Genomic DNA, 19,375 nt, shown 5'->3' with positions numbered 1-19,375 from the left:
AAGAAAAAGAGGTGGCCCACAAAATGAAACCAGCAGAAGAAGAGGTAGCCTACCGCCGAGAAATGGAAAAACAACAAAAAGAAAGTGAAGAGAAGGAAAAACAGAGAAAACATGAACTGGAATTAGAAAAGGCTAAGCAACATGCTCCAGCCAATCCTAACAACCCTTCGCCAATTATGGTTCCACATCACAGGAAATTTCCCACCTACAAGGCAGGTGATGACACTGAGGCCTTCTTGGAAAATTTTGAAAGAGCCTGTCTTGGGTACCGCATCTCTGAAGACCAGTACATGGTAGAATTGAGGCCACAGCTCAGTGGACCTTTAGCAGAGGTGGCAGCTGAAATGCCTAAGGAGAACATGAACGACTATAAACTTTTTCAAACCAAGGCCAGATACAGAATGGGGATAACCCAGGATCATGCCCATAGGCGTTTCAGAACCCAAAAGTGGAAACCAAATGTGTCATTTCCCAAACACGCCTACTACGTTGGGAAAAATTATGAGGCCTGGATATCAGGACACAATGTTAAATCCTTGGAAGAAATGCACCTCCTCATGCAAATGGAGCAGTTCTTGGATGGTGTTCCTGAGGACATAACACGGTACATACAAGATGGAAAACCCAAAAATCTCACCGAGGTGGGGGAGATTGGAGCCAGATGGATGGAAGTGGCAGAAAGCAAGAAAGCTACTGTCAAGGGGAACGAATACCCCAGAGGGCACACCGACCATAAACCCTACAACCGAGGACAGCCAAAGACCCCACATACAACCCAAGTAAAGCCACAGACGCCCTAGTCTTCCACCTCACCGGTCTCCAGTAACTCACCTGGACCCAATGGTCCATCAGATGGAAGATGCTTTAAGTGTAATGAACTGGGATATATCAAGGCCAGCTGCCCAAAGACCACCAACCGAGTGCAGTTCATTACACCTCCATCACCCAAAAGATCCCCAGGCCCAGATGCCTCTCAAATACCCTTGGAGCGAAGGGAAAATTATTTTCATGCTAACCCCCATATTTTGGACGCTAAGGTCCAAATCTGGGACTAGGTTATGACACCTGCTATTTTAAGTTTGTTCTTCATTATTTTATTCATACCCGTTTTATGCATCCCAAGGTACAACTGTCATATATGAAGGCTTAAGAAAAATGTATTCCTGGTTTTAGAAAATTATCCCTAAATTGAGTACAATATGCAGAGGCTGGATGAAAATATTAAGGATTACTCATTATGAATGGATGAGAGTAGAAGTTCTGAGACTAAGGACAAAATTTTTGAGCTTGGATGCATAAGTATAAGCACTTAATTCTGTCTTTAGTGTTCCTGACAGCTTGTATTCCATCCCACACAGATGGAATACAAGCTGTCAGGAACACTATCCCTGATGATGCCACAGCACAACTGGCTGCTGAGCTCTGTGCCTTTATACTTACACACAACTATTTCAAATTTGATGACAATATATATCTCCAGATCAGTGGCACTGCTATGGGCACCCGCATGGCCCCACAATATGCCAATATCTTCATGGCCGACCTGAAACAACGCTTCCTCAGCTCTCGTCCACTCACACCCCTTCTCTATCTACGCTACATTGATGACATCTTCATCATCTGGACCCATGGGAAGGAGACTCTGGAAAAATTCCACCATGATTTCAACAGCTTCCACCCCACCATCAACCTCAGCCTGGACCAATCTACACGGGAGGTCCACTTTCTTGACACCACGGTGCAAATAAGTGATGGTCACATTAACACCACCCTATATCGAAAACCCACCGACCGCTATGCCTACCTTCATGCCTCCAGCTTCCATCCCGGGCACATCACACAATCCATTGTCTACAGCCAAGCACTGAGGTACAACCGCATCTGCTCTAACCCCTCAGACAGAGACCAACACCTACAAAATCTCCACCAAGCATTCTCAAAACTACAATACCCGCACGGGGAAATAAGGAAACAGATCAACAGAGCCAGACGTATACCCAGAAGCCTCCTACTGCAAGACAAACCCAAGAAAGAAACCAACAGGACTCCACTGGCCATCACATACAGCCCCCAGCTAAAATCCCTCCAACGCATCATCAAGGATCTACAACCCATCCTGGACAATGATCCCACACTTTCACAGGCCTTGGGTGGCAGGCCAATCCTTGCCCACAGACAACCTGCCAACCTGAAACATATTCTCACCAGTAACTGCACACCACACCATATTTACTCTTGCTCAGGAACCAATCCATGCAACAAACCTCGATGCCAACTCTGCCCACATATCTACACCAGCGAAACCATCACAGGACCTAACCAGATCAGCCACACCATCACTGGTTCATTCACCTGCACATCCACCAATGTAATATACGCCATCATATGCCAGCAATGCCCCTCTGCTATGTACATCGGCCAAACTGGACAGTCTCTACGGAAAAGGATAAATGGACACAAATCAGACATTAGGAATGGCAATATACAAAAACCTGTAGGAGAGCACTTCAACCTCCCTGGCCACACTATAGCAGACCTTAAGGTGGCCATCCTGCAGCAAAAAAACTTCAGGACCAGACTTCAAAGAGAAACTACTGAGCTTCAGTTCATCTGCAAATTTGACACCATCAGCTCAGGATTGAACAAAGACTGTGAATGGCTTGCCAATTACAGAACCAGTTTCTCCTCTCTTGGTTTTCACACCTCAACTGCTAGAACAGGGCCTCATCCTCCCTGATTGAACTGACCTCGTTATCTCTAGCTTGCTTGCTAGCACACATATATATACCTGCCCCTGGATATTTCCATTACATGCATCTGAGGAAGTGGGTATTCACCCACGAAAGCTCATGCTCCAAAACGTCTGTTAGTCTATAAGGTGCCACAGGATTCTTTGCTTCTGTTGGTTAATTACCTACTCAGCTAAAAATTTGAATCTTTATTTCTAGTTTGAAATTTTTTAGCTTCAGCTTCCAACCTTTGGTCTTATTATGCCTTTTTTTACTAGAGTCAAGATAGATTTCTGGTAAAAATATTTTCCCCATGAAGGTACTTGTATATTGTGATCTTCTTAACCTTCTGTTGGATAGACTAGATAGAGGCCTATTTTCCAGACTTGAATTCATTCTTGAGCTCTTTTCTGAACTGTGTCCAATGTTTCAACATCCTTTTTGCAGTGTGGACACTTGAAGTGAATACACTCTTCCAGTAATGGTCTCATTAATGCCTAGAAAGAGGTAATGACACTTGAGATTCTCCTGCTTATGCATCCAAGGATCACATTAACTGTTTTAGCTACAGCATTATACTGGGCGATTATACTCAGCTGGTGATCCACCATGACTTCTTGTTGTTTTCAGCTTTCAAAAATTGGCCTTTTAAAAGCACCAACTAATTCTGTTTTAACAAATGAAATGAGATTGTTGTCTTGCACTTAGGGAACTATCAATTTTTAGCTCAGCAATCATCTTTAGTCAGCAAAATGAGGCTGATTATAGAATTACATCAAATTACTTGGAATATTTCTTGTGTTAGAATGTTATCCTCTCCTCTCTAATTTTTAAAAACTCCAAGTATATTCTATCAGTAGCAACATGATACCTCTAGTAATTCCCCATTATGATACAATTTTACTTTCTACACATTATAGAATTTATGTGTAAGGAGCTGTTCCCGTGTTCCTGTTCCCTTGTCTCATTTTTTGGTGTAACAGAATCTCTCTAGTACTCTATGTTTCAATTTATCAGTTAGTACATTGATCCATAAGCATTCCAGTGTCCTATCCTTCTGAATTGTGAGTTAGTCTAAAAGCAAGTAATGGTATCTTTAATGTAGAATTCCACCCCTCTTCCCTTCTGACCACAGTCTTTCCTAAACAGAGTGTATCCCAATGATTTTAACATTCCAGTCATGAGACTCATCCCACAGGTTTCAGTAATACCAATCAGATCATGTTACCCAGGCTTCTAGCATTAATATATGTGCAGCTGAAGAATTCCTTGTTTATAATTCTTGATGTCTTGATTCTTTACATTCATGCTACCCTGAGTCTGAGTTTTACCTCCTTAGCAGTCTCCCAACTTAATGATAATTTAAAGCATTTCTGTCTACTGTAGCCAGTCTCCTGCCCAGAAATTTGCTTCCCTTTCTATTGAGATGGAGGCAATCTAAGCCATATATTCTTTTCTCCCCTAGAAGGTGGTCCAATGTTTCTCAAAACCAAAACCCTCTACTTTACAAAACCTACTTAGCCAACAGTTTACCTATAGTATCTTTTTCTGTCTGTCTTCTTTCACTTGTGGGATAGGAAAGATCTCTGAGAAGCTCACCTGTACTTTTCTCTCCTTTATCTCCCTTCCAAGATCCCTAATGCTTCCAATGATCTGTGAAGTGTCCTCAGAGGCAGAGTCATTCATGCCAATGTCTATCATAACAAACAAATCCTCGTCTGCAGTCTTCAGAATCTTGTCTGGTCCTTTTGTGACATGTACTGTTTTCATTCCAGGAAGATAGCTCATAGTCCTGCTGTCCTTTTCCTCTCTGCAAATATATTTTGTATACACTCCTTAATGTCAAGTCCTTGATGAAGATTTTCTATCTTTGGATGGTCTGTGGCTTTCTTTTGGGGATGATTAATGTCCTCAAGGATTGTGCTGAGCATCTCTCTTCAGGTGTGTCTTGTGGGGGTCCGTGTTCTTTTCTCTTTAGTTGAATCTTCCAGTACCTTCTCTGTGGCTGCTGCACCAAATACCTGAAAGTGGTTAGATATCTCCATATGTGTTGCCATTTCTCCTGCTTCTCTTTCCTCGTTTGTTCATAAACCGTCAGTCCTCTTTGGTTTTCCACTCTCTCCTGTTGTCTTGAAATGTACTCATTCTCCAGTTGAGTCGTGAATAGTGCTACTTGTCTCCGGTGGTTCAAAAGCTATTCTGCCTCTTGTGCTATGCAGAGTCCTGACCTCCAATCTTCTCCTCCAGTAAAGCCATCAACTTGCACTTTGTGGTGCAAGATTTCTATCTTCAGGGGACAGAACATGGCGCATCCTTAGCAGCTCACAGTAATGATTCCATTCCTGGCCATCATTGCAACTGTAGAAAAAAGTTCCTGAATTCCATCCTGCAGATTCCCTCAGAAACTTTCCTGTTAGCCTGCTTGGGTATTACCTTGGCAACTGACTTAAATACTTAGCCTTGTTGGTTAGCTGTGCCTCCTTACTAATGGGGAGTCATTAACAACTCCTGCTTCAAACACCTGGTCTGATCAAAGACTGAATGGTCACATGGGCCTCACAGAGCTCGAAACACATGATTCACCAAGTCCCTTTACCTCCAAGCCCAGGATCCACAGCTATTCCTTAGAAACTCCCATTTTGATAAATTCTTCCTTCATTACACATCTCAGATTTGCTGTTTTGAGCTCCAAAGCCTAGTATTTGTCTCCACATCAGGCCAGAGTATAATTATCCTTCTCTAACAGTAAAATTGCCAAGTCTAAATTGAAAACTGAATGGCACCATCGCAATATGCACATGCAAAAATTGAGTAACTTTTTTCCCATTACTGTAATTCACCTCCTACTTGGCCACATTACTTGTGGTTATTGTTTCATATCTAAAATTATTGTGTAAATTCTTCAAATCAGGGAGCACATCATGCCTTTCTGTTTGCTCTGTGAAGCATCTAGTACATTTTTGGGTGCAATATAAATAATAGAAAATAAAAACAGTGCTTTGTGTTTAGTATAGAAGGAAACTCATAACCTTTTTCTTCATAGTCCTTCCCTTCCATTACTGCTCTTCAGAGTTTGCATTACAAATTAGGGATTAATCCAGTTTATCATATACTTATTTAAAAAATGCAGTTTTCAGAGTGAGCATGGTGAAACAGCATTACTTATTAAAATGCAGGATAACAGTTCTTGTAACACAGCATAATCTCTGTGAAGTAAGATTATGGCATCTTCTTAAACCAGACCTTGAAAAGAAAAAATGATTTAAATCTCATAAAAGATAAAGTTGGCCTTTTTCATACTTACTGAAGCCTTTGAGGCCATCACTCTCACTATTCAGGCACTGTTAACCTTTCTTGTCCAATAGCAATAACATATCTGACATCCATGTGAGTAAGAAGAATATTCTGTAGCTACAAGTAAACTCTGTCTATCAAAATAAAGCAACACTTTCTCCAGGGCTATCCTCTTAATTCTTGCTTTAGCACTCCTAGATATCTTGGGGCATCAAAGGAAGTCAGAACTGGAATCCTGGTAAAAACACTATATTGTCAAAAACATTTCATATTTTTTACCAAATAAATAAATAAGTTAGGGAAAAAACCCATCCATTTGCTCTGGAAAAATATCAATTTAAATGATTCAGGTTAAACCAGACAAAACTGGAGCTAACATTAAATTCACCTATTCTGTAGTGAATATTGTGACTGCAAGAACCCTTCAATGCCAACTGGAAAAGAGTTCCCTGTTCTGTAACAGGAACTCTTGTCAGACCTGGCCAACTTTTTATACCCCCCACACTAATTTCTTAGTATTTATCTTAAAAGGGTCATGTAAGGTGTCTAATAAAAGCTTTTATCATACTGATCTTCATACTCATTGTGAGATGTATATACAGATGATATTTAAGAGTTTGTATGTACTGAAAATATGTTGAGAGACTGTCAAACGGGGCTGACAAACAGGTTTCTTTCACACAGGAGATAAGATATGTATCTCTCTGTCAGGTGTTAATGAAGAATTGTAAGTCAATACAGTGAAAGCCACATCTGGATACAGACTAAACAGGAATATCTGAAGATATGTTTGAGCCAGCATCACCAGGAAAAAAAACACAGGTAGCCATCTGGCTTCGGGGATGAAGACAATGGAGTTTGGGGTTTAAAAGAAAGGCAAAAAGACACCTTTTTATTCCATCACTGAGGGAGCAGAAGGGACAGCACTTTTTGTATCCATGAATAGAGGATCTCAGCTAGGTGCATTGGTGACACTGGGAGTTTGCTATAGGTGAGAAACTACTTTAGACAAGACTTTTAGCCTGTTAAAGTGAAGTTTGTACTCAAACAACAGTGTTATACTTTGCCCGGAAGTCTAGCAATGAAACAGCCCCTCAGCCCAAGCCCCATGAGCCCGAGTCGGCTGGCATGGACCAGCTGCGGGTGTCTAGTTGCTAGATAGGCATACCCTGTGAGGACAGCTTACCTGGTAAGGAGCTGGGTAGTGCGGGGAGCGTTCCTAGAACTCAGGGGTTGTGTGTGTCTATCATTAAACTGTCCAGAGAAGGCAAGGTTTGTGGACACCTGGAAGTGCTTCTGTGTGGCAGAGACTGTTGCTTTCAGGGAGTGGAGCTGCTTCACACAGAGGGCAGGTAGGGGTGAGGTGACTCACAACCTCTGTACTCCTGGGGAGCAGCACAAATACTAAGCCAAATTCTTTTCCATAAATGCAAAACCATTGAGTTGAATGCAGTTTCTTTGATGTAGCTGAGAGTATAATTTGGCTCACCCTAATGAGGTTGCTTCTCTGCACAATAATAGGAGAAGCTTTTTAAAAGATGATAGTGCCTATAGGCAACTATGTTTACATACCTCATTAGCCAAACAGGACAATGTTGAAAGTCAGTGGGATAACTTCCACTAATATTTTAGAACAACATACGAGTTATGCATTGACATTGCTCTCAGTAGGTTGAGTAAAACATCAGTGTGGAACGGACATTGCATCACACCCACCATTAAAAAATAAGTATAAATAACCCCTTAGCCAGTGGCATGGTGACTGTTGACCAATATGCTATTCGAGACCTAAGCACATGTTTAGACTTGAAGACTGTTGTTTCCTAAGTTGATAAATGCAGAAGGCCACATTCAAGACTGAGATTATAGTTGTTTTTGCAGTATTTTAACATATGTTGAGTGATTTTATTTTTACAGTGTCCTATTTCCTATATTTGTAAGCATACCAGAACTTCAGAACTGATTAATTATGATAGGGTATATACCAGTGTTTATACAAATATATACAATTGAAAACAATTGCTTTGAAGTAGTATTTAAAATATCAAAGTATATGAATAGGCTGAGCAAATATTTGAATGAAGAAAAGGGACACATTGATGAATGTGACAGGGATATACTCCTTCACAAGCTTTCATAAACTCTGAGATGTGCTCTGCCTAGTTTTCTGGCACTTACAATCCCCAGTTAAAACATTTTGAGGCAGAACCTTGTCTCTGTGGTTAGTCTATGTGGTGTAGCTCAGGGATTGTGGACAAAAAGTGGAGTGGCTTTGTGACTGAGTCAGTCCTGACAGACATGAGAGTGGTCCTAATGGGTTCCAGGAAGTGGATGGGCGCAAGCCTGTCTTCTGCTAAGGACCCTCCACCAGGCGTGAGGGGAGGATCCGCAAAGTTCAGGAACTCAAATAATTATGAGGGACAACCAAAAATGTACTAGGGGTAGATGGGAAGGTCAAAAGGTCAAACAAAGGGAACCTGAAGAAGACACTGCGCAGAGAACCCCGGACAGCGGCCACTGAGTGGTCCTATTGGGAAGTAGGTGGACAGAAGCCTGCCGACAGCTAAAGGCCCCTCTCCCAGCCTGGGGAGGAGCTACTGAGTCCAGACCTCAGCTAAAGTTGTGGGACAACGAAGGAAAAAACAGGATGGATGTGGTGGTCAAAGGGCCATAACTAGGGAACCTGAAGAGAACATCGAGCAGAAAACCCTGGACAGTGCTCACTGAGTGGTGTAGGGCAGATACATCAGCCCTAGAATGGTGAAGGCCCTGTTCCCTGTCAGCTGAAAAAAGGTAATCTCAGGTTAAATAGAGACACTTGAGTTTAAAAATTCCACTTCAGATTGGAAAGAGGAGGGGATAGATGAGAGACAAGCTGCAACATAGGTAGTGGCAGGAGGAAGGAAAGGCTTCCACTCAGTGGAAGGCTCTCTTCTCCCCAATGAGACTGAAACTGCTGCTTGGGGAAGGGCTGGCAACTAGGAGCCAGTGTAGTAAGGCAATACCCCAGGAAGGGGGCAGGGAAAAAATGTTTGTTTTGGGTTGTTTTCGTTGTTGTTTGTTTTTTTACTTAAGAGAACTTCTTGAGGCTATTCTGTGGCCCACTGTGTAAATAGGGAAAAATAAAATTAGAATGAAGAGAAAAACCCTCTGGACTCAAACTGATTTACTCCAGGCTCTCCACCACCTGAGGGGGAAACTCTGAGGCCAACAAGGTGAAGGAGGAGCCCTGCTGCATGCTGCTGCTTTCCTTTCTCTCAGCTATGGGGCAACTACTTGAATCCCAAGGCACAACTTTTAGGATAGCTTAATGTCTGCTCTAACTTGTCTTCGCTCTTTATGACCCTGTTTAACTGTTGTGGCAACCAGAAGTTTCTGAGGCCTAGTCTTTCTGGCAACACACCCTTTCACCCAGACATATCCACTTGAGTATAGAAGATATTACAACAGCTAGACATCACCCAGGGGTTCCCTCACACTGGGGAATTTTCAAGTTGCTAAAGCACCTGGCTTTTTTGGCAAACAACTAGTGCAAAGCTGCCTTAAAATAGGGCATGATCTGGTTCTATTTCCATAAAGCTCTTTACTTTAAATTGTCTTTAGGGAGTTTTCTTTTTCTCCCCGTCATATTTTCCAATTGGAAAAATAAGAGCAGAAGGCATACAGAACTTACAGAAGCTCAGAAATGTGTACCTATGATATATTTATATTATGATAAATTACTGTTATAATTACTTAATAATAATTGCTAAATAGATTTAAGTATTTCAGACACACAAACAGTTAAAGAAAACCAAGATAGGCAACTGGCTTTTTAAACATTTAATGGATCATAACAATATGTTTCAGAGTTCTTTGATGCATTGCTGTAACAAATTATTTCCACTCTACATTTTTGACCTTTTCAATTATCTGTTGGGCTTGTTATAATTAGATCTATTTTTATAGATATTCTAAAAATAAGCACATTGTGGAGTAGATCAATTTGTCTCTCCTTTATAAGGAACTTCTGTTATCAATTTTCAATTGCTGAAAGCAATGGCAGGTGAAAAATTAAATTATAAAATAAGATTAATTTCACAGCAAGATAGAATAAGCTAGTTTCTGAAATCTTGTAGGAGAACAAGTACTTACATATTAAAATCAACCAATGAATGTAACAAATGCCATTTAGACCAAGTAGATGTATACTCACAAGTGAAACAATCTTCCTTTTAATTCAGTACTTACTTCTCTGGAAAAAAGACTTTTCCCAGCCGGTACATATTTTGTCAGTCCATAGTCATAAAATTGTGACAGCGAGTCAGGTCTCTAAAGCTGTTCTGTGCTTGGAAGATAGCCTTGATGTTACTGACTTCCATTATTCAGTTTTTTCTCATTTCTCCCTTGAACAGTGAAAATATTTTCTTGTTTGTATTGTGAGCTGGAACGGCACCGAAATACTAATGAACATTGAGCAGCTTGGAGAATTACTCTTTGTATTGAATGTCCTTAAAGAAAGTAGCTTATCTTTTCTGTATGTATACTACTTCTCCCACTTGGACCTGGACAAATGTCTGTTTGATAAGTGATCAAACAAAAATACATCAGAGATCACAATGCCTTCTTCAGATAAATACCCTTCTTCCCTTTTTTATCCATGGAAGTTCCTTCTTAAGTTATTAGTCATCCAGTGGAAAGAAGGGAAGTCACCCCCATTGCTGGTGCATTATTTTGTAGAATTCCAGTGAGCTCTTTCTGAAAACATAAGCCATGGAATCATGTTCAAGCTTTAAGAACACAATTTTTACCTTGATGTTTAGAAAGTCATTTTGTTTTCTGTGACCAACTGCACTGGATCCAGTACATCTTGTATTATGTCAGCTTCCTCAACCACCGTGTGTGTGCTGTTCTCTGTCTTCAGAATAGAATTACATTGTAAAAAGGCATAGCTGATTGTAAACATGCCTCTAGATATGCTTCAGTGACAGAGTTGTTGAAATAGACTTCAAAAAGTTTAGATGTTTCTTTATTTGATGAGAAGCTGGATTTCAGTACTTCATGTGACTGAGAAATTGTTTCTGCAGCAAAGATTGAGGAGAGCCCGTGACAAGACTGATAGGTACTTAACACTAACAAATAAACAGAATTCCGTAAGTCCTTTGAGCTCACTGCTTTCACTGGAAAATAAATGAACATCTTACAAATGATAACTTCTCTGTCCACTTTGAGACAGTACAGTGGGTATAATGGAGAATGAGCAAAGCAAACCCTATACGTATCTGACTAAATTCTGAGCTGATGTACACCTTGTGCAATCTCATTGACTGCGTGGGGATACAGCTAAGTACGTCGCATCTTTGGGATAAAAAGCACCCTAAAGCAGTGATTTAAATACGTTCTGAAAAGGAGAGAGTTGCTTCTACTTCATACTGTTCTAAGGAAGCAATTCTGTGCCCAATTTGAGACCACTGTGGCTGTTACAAGGCTCATACCCTTTAGGTTGCTTGGCTCTCCCTCTCCCCACTGTAGTCTGTGCTGTGCCTGTCTTGGCTCAAGATTGTTGAGATACAGTGCTGAGATCGGACAGATGGGTGAGCACTCTGATCACTATAGCTTCAATTAATTCCCATGAGCAATAGCTGATTGGATAATTATCCAAATACAATGGAGAGTTAAGGGACTAATTACCATTCAGCTGACCAACTTGATAAAAAGCCAGGAAGTGTGTGCTAGAGTGTGGGAGGGGAGGGCTAGCTGAGCCTGGAATGAAAGTGCTCCCCAGAGTGAGGGAGATGTCCTTTCCTCTTATGGCCCTAGTGAAGAAGGTCTGAAAGAAGTAGAAATTAAAACTGTGACGTTGCACTGCACTGGTGTTAGTGGATGATTTTAGAATCACATACAGTCTGTGCTCAAGAAGAAGGTGAGTCTGAGCAGTTTCTGGGGTATCAGAGGACGGGAACAGAGAGTTGCCCTGTTACAACTACCCTTTAGCTAGGTTGTTATCTAACTGATGACCCAGCCTCTCCTGAAGTTAGCATTGAGATCTTCTTTCTGAGGCAACTCTGCTGACCTGGGGCCCAAATTTTTAAAGATATTTAGGCTTTGCTGTGCTCAGCAATGCAATACAATGCCTAACTGATTTAGGACCCTAAATCTTTTTTCAAATAGGATTTAGGCACCTAGAGTCTAAATCCCATTGACAATGAAAGAGATTTAGGCTCTAAGTGCTAATTCATTTTTGAAAAAAAGATGTAGTCTCCTAAATCAGCTAGGCATTGCAACACTGAGCACAGAATTGATTAAATGCCTTTAAAAATCTGGGCTCTGGTCCTTAAACAGTGTATGGCTTTTGCCTGACATTAGTTTGGTTGTTAGAGGTGCCAAAAAAGCTCCAAGAGACTATCAGATGCCTCAGAGGATGATTTCATTGTCAGATTCAAATGAAGTTTGATAAATATAACCATGATTGTTGTCATGAGATGCTTTTACAAACTAAGGAACAAAATTTGGCTTGATAAGCACATCAATACAAGAAAGTAAAGGAACATAAGCCACTCCCTTACTCAGGAGCAGCTGCCTACATCATAGGAAACAGGACTAGAACGGAAGCAGGTTCCACAGAGCCACTTCATGCTGCAGCTTCCTGATTTACCTCCACCCCCTTATCCCCCCACCCCATATACAAAGGGCAGTGTTGCTGTGCTGACCTATCAGGGCCTGTGTGTTGCCTCAGATACAGACCTGTTGTGTTTCACTCTCTCCTTAGAGCAGTGGGGAAACTTTTATCTCTGTTTTTTTAATTATGATTTTGAAGCAGTTGTCATAAACAGATAGCTAAGGGTTAATGTCTCTTTCACCTGGAAAGCAGTAACCTGAAACACTTGACCAGAGGACCAGTCAGGGAACAAGACTTTTTCAAATCTGAGTGGAGGGAAGTTTGTGTGTGTGTCCTTTGTTCTTGGTCTTGTGCCTGTCTCTCTCTCTCTCGGCTATGAGAGGATTTCTGTCTCTTGCTTTCTAATCTTCTGTTTCCAAATTGTAAGTACAAATATAGTAAGGCAGTAAGGTTTATATTGTTTTCTTTTGTATTTACATGTGTGTAGTTTCTGAAATGGCTGTTTATTCATATTTCTTTTAAGCAATTGACCCTGTATTTGTCACCTTAATACAGAGAGCCCATTTTTATGTACTTTTTCTTTCTTTTTATATAAAGCTTTCTTTTTAAGACCTGTTGGAGTTTTTCTTTAGTGGGGAACTCCAGGGAACTGAGTCTGTGCTCACCAGGGAATTGGTGGGAGGAAGAAGTCAGGGGGAAATCTGTGTGTGTTAGATTTACTAGCCTGACTTTGCATTCCCTCTAGGTGAAGGAGGGGGGTGGGGGGGAGCTTGGCTCTCTCTCTCGGTACCTATTTCCAGGACTGGAAATAGGGAGGGTGGAATCCCTCTGTTTAGATTCACGGAGCTTGCGTCTGTGTATCTCTCCAGGAACCCAGGGAGGGAACACCTGGAAGGAGGAGGGGGAAGGGAAATGGTTTATTCCCCTTTGTTGTGAGACTCAAGGAATTTGGGTTTTGGGGTCCGCAGGGAAGGTTGTTGGGGGGACCAGAGTGCCCCAAAACACTCTAATTTTTTGGGTGGTGGCAGCTTTACCAGGTCCAAGCTGGTAACTAAGCTTGGAGGTTTTCATGCTAACACCCATATTTTAGACGCTAAGGTCCAAATCTGGGAATAGGTTATGACAGCAGTACCCTGAAATTAACACACAATTTGGGATGATTATACAGTGCATTCATTTGGTCAATAAATGTTGGATGTGGTTGACACAATTCACTGATTTGCAAGAGGTAAGTGAATGAACAAATACCATATTAAAATTAAGGAAACAGACTGCATAAAAGTGCAGTAGTACCATTTCTGAACTTTACCATTGTGCTTGTGCCTTCACTTGGCAGACTGATTTTCTTGCAGACCAGACTAACTTTCTTTCAAATAGTGTTTGTGTGATGTGTATTTTTGCATGCACTGAAGCAATGTGTAATGTGGTCAGTGTTTCCTCACTGTAATTCAGTCAAGTTTAGTAACAGTTTCACTGGGTCTCCACTGTTCTCTTCACTTTTCACACAAAATAATATGCTACTTTCTGCTGCTGTGTTGCTGACTGTAACCCTGGGTTTCTGCTCAAGCATATTCTTCAAAAAAGTTATTGTTCATCAGCAATCCAGCTGAAATGAAGGTAGTGCACTTTTTGTCCACAATCCCTGAGCTCTGCACCACATGGACTAACCACAGAGAGAAGGTTCTGCCTCAAAATGTTTTATCTGGGGATTGAAAGTGCCAGAAAACTAGGCAGAGCACATCTCAGAGTTTATGAAAGCTTGTGAAGGAGTATATCCCTGTCACATTCATCAATGTGTTCCTTTTCTTCATTCAAATATTTGCTTAGCCTATTCATATACTTTGAAGGTAATGCTAGTAAACTTGGGGGCAGTTATTTGGAGGTCCCACTAATATGATAGTGAGTGTTTCTTGAATGAACTCTATTAAAATTCCTGAATATTTGTGGATGTATGGTTTGTTATCCATCCATAGACCAATTTATATCTAGGCACTGTGATAATACAAATAATACTTTTAGTATACAAGATATGGTGGGATAAAAACTTTAAACTTTAATTTTGTTCTTGACTTTTGAAAGTATAAGTTAGAATAATAGATGTTATTCTGATAGACTTTTTTGTGCTTTGAAGACCCACTTCAGAATGGTCCTAACTCTGAGCATATGAGTAGTTCCATTCAAGTTAATGGGATGACTGTGTTCCTCAAGCTAGGCATATGCTTAAGCAACTTGCTGAATCAGAGCCTAATTTCTTTTGTTACATACATAAATAATAACTTCCTGTAGTTGTTAGTGTTGTTGGCAACGCTTAAATTCCTAACCTAAGCAAGTATTTTTGGTTGGAGGCTTCGTCACATGACATAATCTTTAATTTAAGGATTAATATATAATTCCTGGAGACTCCAGGACAATCCTGGAGGGTTGGCAACCCTAGTTTAGTGCTTAGCAGATGCTTATAGTTGCAGTCAAGTGTTTTCACTGGCAGTATACCCTATTGTGTCCTCAGAGTACAGTGGGATGGATTGAAACTATGGTTCAAAAAAAGGCTCTAATTAGCATGTTATCCACAGGTCATTGATATTAATGACTGTAACTACTGCCTGTCAAACTTTTGTGGCCTAACATGCCAACGAGTAGTTAATTTGCTGATCAATATATGACATAGCAAACCATCACCATTTAGAACTTTTCAGGTAGGTCATGTCAATGAATGTTTAGAGTGTCCTGAAGTCATGGGTTATTATCACAATACACTGTAATATGTTTAATCCACATAGGCGGAGTAACTTTACATATTAAAAATCCTTCTGGAAAGCTAAGATGACATTCAATTGTAGCCCAACCTGCTGCTATGTGAGGGATCTGAGTTTTGGGATTCTCACTTGGCTTCTCAGTACACAGGTAGCAGAGACTGAGGAGTGATATGGAGAGGCTTCATGCTCAGCTTCTTGAAGAACGGATCTCCCCATATCAAACATTGGCTATCCCTTCTAACCAATACACAGTGGTCACCATTATGAAATCAGAACTGGCCAATGGTTACCACATACCTGCACCTGTGTTTTTCCTTTAGCCTTGTTTTTAGAATAGGAAATACCTGTGGTAGCTTTGTGGTATCCAGTGAGAAGGTTTGAGTTTATAGTGGACACCCCAGTTGGAGCAGCACTGACCAATGTTGGAATTGTCCATATCTCATTCTGCTCAACTGGAGGGAAAATGGGCCTTTTATGAGTCTGGGGTTGCGAGAGTGGGGCTGTTTTCTGGGAAATAGCAACAATCACTGAGGAACACTCTTAAAGGAAGAGTAATAGTTATGAGGCTTGTGCTTCAGGTATTAATGGCACCCACAAAAGAATTAATTTCTCAAAGACATTTCTGAAAAATTGTTTGCCAATATACTACTCTCAGGATAACTAACTGGTTAATGAAAGTTTGTTGTGATGATGTCCTTCTTGTAGTTTATGGCTCATAGTGGAGATTGAGTAGGTGGCATTCTCTGAGAATTGCTCTGAACTGATTTTCTAGTTTAGAGAATATTCAAACTGTCTAATTTACTTGCACAGTTAAGTTAGCTTTAATATTTAAGTTAATTTTCTAATTTACTGCAAAATGTATACTTTTTCCCCAGTGAAGATATATAGAAGTAAATTTGCAAGACACATGATCTACAGCAGATAGTGAAAGAGACTTATTTTAATAAAAATATATCCATCTTTAAAAGAAAAAAAGGCAAAAACATTTTTGAAAGTCCTTTCCATGACTTTGCTAAAACTAAAAACCATTTTTTACATTTTTATTTATTTAGTTAGTTTTGCTGGGCTTGGAAACACCTCTTTTCATTTGACCTAGTACAAAATCTGTTTTGTTATTTTTAGAACTTGAAACATGAAATACCATGCACATCTTATACTGCATCTACTTAAAACATATTTTTACTACCATCTGACAAACATTTGGGGGGCTTGTTTTTTATTTTTTTGGTTTAGAAGGCTTCTTGGGAGTGAGAGAGAGAAGCTTAGAGTAAACAGTACTGGTTACCTAGGAGATTACCTGCTGTAGGAAATAGCTTTTCTTCGGAAAACTGATGACCTTGGCCTGAAGTGACACAGACATTTTATTTTTGCACATTCTGCAGACTTGTTGCATAGAAGTGTAGATTGCCTTTAGAAGCGTGTGCACACACAGACACACACATACAAGGCTCTCTCCTGATTGAATTTTCATACAGGGCGGTTGTTTACTGTAAGTAAAGTGAGTGCTGCTTGTCTCCTTGAGAGCAAAGAACAAAGTGACTGTAAAGGTTAGCTGTGATAGTCAAAGGCTGCACTCTCTTGTTGTCGCAGCTAAGGTTTTGAAAATTGATGGATTTTCTTTCATCATAGTGTGATGGAGAAAATATCAGAGATAATTAGACAAGATACTGATATTATAAACAAAAACCTCTGTTGTGAAGAACTCTCTACTGAAATCTTAAAGCAACCTTATTCTTAGTCATGCTCCTTGAAATGTAGTTGAATTGTTTAAAATTAAAAAATGTCCATTTTAATCAGCAATGATTATTTCATTCTGTATATTGACGTATTGTATTCTGTATACGTTTTTATACCATGTCCATCACCATAGTATCTGAGCACCTTTCAGTAGTGCAACAGGCAATGATGTACTTATCTGTCATGTGTCGTTTGTTCTCTCATCCTTTCCCTAGAGGGAGAGGCATACTCAGTGGAGTGTCTCATTTTGGTTTATATTTAAAATAAATATCCCTGTTGCTATATGTTTATATTAGAGAAGGCAAGTGTAACAGAGTAGCTGGTTCCTTAAATGGAATTGGGTCTAGCTCTCCGGTTCCACACTAGGTGCGCTCTAGTTTGGCATAATGAAAAGGGCGAGATTGCCCTGGTTGATATAAATGAGACAGTCAAAAAGCAAGAGACAACCCAGAAGAAGAGCAGAGCAGTGTTGAGAACTTTGGAGAGGGGATGCCACTGAAGGGATGAATGGTGAGAGTTCCTTAGTTGAGCAGTGGCGCCAGGTGAGGCTGATAACTTCAGAAGGGAGCTGGGGGTCAACTTACAAGCTTTCCCATGGCCAGAAAGAGCTGGAGGCTAAGAGCAACAGAGGAACATGCCTGCTAGATCTCTGGGCTAGAGAGCTGAAGACTGAGGGCCCAAGAGGGCCGAAGTCTGGGGAATAATGGGGAGGTGAGCCCTGCTTATGTCTCTTGGCAAGAGCTGGAATCATAGCTGGGGGGAAACAGGGCGAATTTAAGCACTCTAATCTGAGGTGTGATGAGAGATGTCGATGTCACATCTGAGAGTGCATGATGAAAGACGCCACAAGTGTTGATGGATTTGGATTTGAAAGAGCTAAGGTACTATTTGGACTGTACTGGGGAATTCTGGATAATGGCTGTGGGACTTTTGTTATGGTTTTTGTGCTTGGGACATTTGTAATAAATAAATCCTGCAAGTGTTATTTAGGCTCAGAAAGCTTGTTTGGGGTTACTGTGGTGTCCTGTAGAAAGGGGAAACAGACAGGTGCACCAGTCATTCTGTGACCTGTCACAATCTCGGGTCCCAGGAAGAGGCCATCTTAGGATAGTATGATGGAGAATGCAGACAAACTATCAGCCCTGGGGAAGTGAGGAATTGTGAATATCCAGAAGAGGGAAATAGAGGAATGGGACTTACCCAACTGTATAAATTAATTGTGGGCAACAGGAACATGTAAGGTGGCTCTGCCCTGCATGCATCATGATTGTAAGGTCTGCCCCACTACAGAAGCTCTCATGAAAGGTGGGGAAGCCAAGTATCTTAAAGATATAGTGTTTTTTGGTGGTAAGGGAACCCAACTGTAATGAGATTGAAATGAAGGACTGCAGGGACCAGTTTGGACAAGGGGAAAACGAGGCCCCAAGGATAGTATGTTATGATTGTGGGAAAACAAGACACATAAAAAGATGTTGCCCTGAAGAAATCTCAAACTTTAGGAAGCAGGACAGCTTTGGAGAAACCAGGCTTCACAGTAATGGGTAAACTTGGACTAGCTATGGAAGCAGTTCTGGGGACCTCAGTTTAGAGGTCAGTTAGGGTTTTCCAACTTCCCTTTTGATGCAGGAGAAAACCAAACTGTGATCCCAGCCCTGAAGGGAGAGAACCTTTGAGGAATGCCCATATTTTTCTTTATGAAAGCAAAACGTACCTGAGGACCTGAAAAGATTCTGTTGGAGAAGAGCCCAATGAGGGTGTCAGGGGACCAGGGTATGGGCAGTCATGCTTAATTTTTGGAGCAAGAGTCTGTAGCCAGTAATAGGAGCCTAGGGTCAGAGCTAGAGTGAGATGCCACAGCCAAGATTTGAATCTGTAGTCAGAAGTCAGGAATTGGAACTGTAGGTCAAAGCCAAGTTACTTGGAGTGAGGGGGAACGAGGCGGGAAAGAAGCAGGTACAGGAGGTAGCGCAGCTGTGGGCATATGCTTTGAGCAGCAACCAAACTGCTACTGCTAGGCTTAAGAGCAAGTGCGTTAACTTCCTCAGGCGGTCAGGTGGGGCTTTCTGTCACCAGGTCTAGATGATGTGCTTGTTAGGCTGTCAGGAATCTGAACAGGTTCAGCTGAAGGGCCTTATTCCTGACAGTGGGACAACAGAGTTTCCTAACTGGGGTTGGCAGAGAACGGGTAAAACTTGTTTCAAACAGTCTGGAAACTCAGGGAAATGCTGATAACCAGAACTTTGATATGAGCACCAAACACCTTC

At 41.0% G+C, this 19,375-nt stretch overlaps 1 protein-coding gene across 2 annotated transcripts in view; it reads left to right on the top strand.

Annotated features, from left to right (window-relative positions):
- PRKN (parkin RBR E3 ubiquitin protein ligase) overlaps nucleotides 1-19,375 on the top strand; it is a 1,222,813-nt gene that overhangs the window by 643,257 nt on the left and 560,181 nt on the right. The gene's annotated exons all lie outside the window — the stretch shown is intronic.

The sequence above is a fragment of the Gopherus evgoodei genome, chromosome 3 (assembly GCF_007399415.2).
Source record: "Gopherus evgoodei ecotype Sinaloan lineage chromosome 3, rGopEvg1_v1.p, whole genome shotgun sequence".
NCBI lineage: Eukaryota > Metazoa > Chordata > Testudines > Testudinidae > Gopherus > Gopherus evgoodei.
Note: the sequence above shows the minus strand (reverse complement) of the source record. Positions and strands in the feature narration are given on the sequence as shown.